Genomic DNA, 2,915 nt, shown 5'->3' on the forward strand with positions numbered 1-2,915 from the left:
AATTCAGCGGTCTCCGGCATATCCGTAGGTACAAGATTATGACTTCTATGAATATACGGGGTGTTCTGAAATCCTGAAGCTCTCTCGAAAGGGTGGAATACGACACTTAAATATATAAAATAATGCAGAAAATATATTTGTTCCTGAATCTTTATTTAGCCTGTTTGATATACATAATTTGTACACAACTTTTCTGTACCAATCACATTGCATTTAGTCAATATGTTAATAGTTTCTAATTCATCAGATGATTTTGTAAAATCTATTTTTGGCTTACTTAAAATTTGCGTTCTCAAAATTTTATTTTTAATTCAATTTATAAACAAACTGATGATCTTGTAATTAACATCTTTGTTTTTGAATAATCCTACTTATGAATTATTTGAAATTGAGCACTATTCCGGAGTGTTAATAATCACAATAATAAAATTTTGTATTTGTACGGATATGTGCGTATATTAATTAGTTCAAATGGTAATTCGGTTGAACTGAAAGAGCTAAACAATAATTTAAGTAATTTGCATGATCATATTAATTTAACTTTTGAGACAGAAATTAATAACTCAAACCTTTTAGATTTAACATTTAAATATTTACTCATAAATTTGAAATATTTAGAATATCTTAATAAATTTGCCATTCTTTTTCTCAAAAGAATATACTTAGACAAAAGCTTTGGAAAATTGTTACAATTATGGAATAATTAATAACGTTGCGTGAGAAATAGTATTTCTCACTCAACGTTAATAGTCTATAAAAAATTATTTGTAAATTACTTACCTAATCAAGCTACTTATAATTTCTAATATAAATTTCGTTAGTTGTATTCCACTTCAGTTTTTTTGGTACTATCTCATACAAGTAACATTATAAAGAAGATATTAAGTCAAGATTCCATTTAAAACTCCTAATTTAAAAAAACGTTTTTGCACTCATTAAAAATCGATTTGTTGGTATTAATTAGTCCGGAGTTTATCTTTTATCTTCTAATGATTGTAATTTTTGTTACGCTGGTCAAAGTGGCAGAAAAATTAAACTAGGATTGCTGGGTAAAAGGTAAAGGTTATGAAGCTTACCAGCAATTAGGCCATGCTAGGCCCTTTTTGCCTGCTAACTTACACTACCCTCTACCTTAACAATTACAAACATCCATGGGTACAACAAGAAAATTCTCTCGAAATTTCCTGCCGCATGCAGGATTCGAACCCACTACGGTTTTGCCGCACAGCCCTGGTTCGCCTCAGTAGGCAAGCCTTGGCCGCTTCAGCTACCACCACGTCTAGGATTGCTGGGAAACATTGAAATAAGAATAACTCTGAAAGTTGTTTTTTTTTTTCAACCTTAAAATCACACAATCCTTCGACAATAATTTTAAATTTTTGCACAAGTCTGGACAAGGATACTTTAAAAAATTTGAATTGTTATAGTAACCTACACTACTTTTAATTTTATTCAGGTGTCCCTCTATACTGCAGATTAATAACTTTCGTGGAATGTATAATGTTAGAAAGTTTTGTTTGTCCTCAATTTGTCACGATGACTTGAAAGAATATTTAGTTCTATGCAGCCAATTTTTTTTTCAATGATTATTATAAATAAAATATATATTAATTGTTTGAATGTATGAATGTGGTTGTTTAAACTTCTTTTACCGATAATTTCTAAATTTCACGGTTTGTTTGTTTATATGTCGAAGATTGTTTTTTATACAGGGTGTTTCATAATGATGTGCAAAAATTTTAAGGTGTTTAGAAATTTTTTATTTGAGCCCCCTCTGCGAAATTATTGAAATCCCAAAATGGCCGAAAATATTAGCTTTCATTTTTTTTCATGAAAACGGTTAAAAATTTTAATTTTGGTAGACGTTAGCAACTAATCGAATGGTATTTTTTTCTGGTTTACGTTTTTGAATGAAAGAAATTAGCACCCCTTGGTTTTATTTCTTTCACAACTTTTTTCTATGTTGGCCAAGCTTAGCCAGCTTTTAATACTACATTTTATTTAGAAACTTTTTTACTTTTCCCATTTTTTCGTATACTTAATGGTTTACAAGCAAAAAAAAAAAATTTTTCCCTGACGATTAGGTACACATAATTAGTATGTTACGAAAAACGATCGTCAATTTTTGCAAAAATTCTTTTTTTATCAATAGAAAAAGCTAAGCAAATATGAACTAAAAATTTAATAAAAAAAATGAAAGCTAATTTTTCGGCCATTTTGAGATTTGAATATTTTCTCAGTGGAGTCTCAAATGGAAACAATGTATTGGAAGTACCCCCCTAAAATTACTTTTTAAACACCTCAAAATACAGGGTGATTCAGTCATAATGTCATTAATTTTAACCACATATTCGGAAGGCTTAATAAAGACAGAAAATCGGAAAAAAAAAATTTTTTACTCGACTTTTAAAAATGAAGGAAATCAACCCATAACTCCCGCTACGAGGGCTGCCCTGCCGATGCCCGGATGCTCGGAAAATTTTGTAACGTAATGTCACGAACAGTTGTCGGCTAAAGGAACAGCGTTGCCAAGTTCAGGTTCAAGCTCGCCAGGTTAGTATTTGACATATAACCGACCACTTCGTACACTCGATGCACCTGGGCGACTACAGCTACTACGAAAACAGCCGGTATTTTAGATTTTAAATTAAATTTGTTGATACGATTTTCCTTTGATAAAAGACCGACAACTTTTTGCTACTACACTCGTATTAGTCTAGGGGCTAGGGGCCAGATAGGTTTCCGTAGCCAAACAGAATTCCACGGCTGCAAATAACTTATTTTTAAGTATTTTGACTTCTCGAAACCAAAAAACTTGGTGGGAAAGCCTGAAAGTGGTCAGTTTAATTGTTGTTAACAAATTGAATGTTTAAATGGCTGTAAAAAGTTTATTTTTATAGCTAGTACAATTTTTT

Source organism: Anoplophora glabripennis, unplaced genomic scaffold (genome assembly GCF_000390285.2).
Source record: "Anoplophora glabripennis isolate ALB-LARVAE unplaced genomic scaffold, Agla_2.0 scaffold668, whole genome shotgun sequence".
Classification (NCBI taxonomy): domain Eukaryota; kingdom Metazoa; phylum Arthropoda; class Insecta; order Coleoptera; family Cerambycidae; genus Anoplophora; species Anoplophora glabripennis.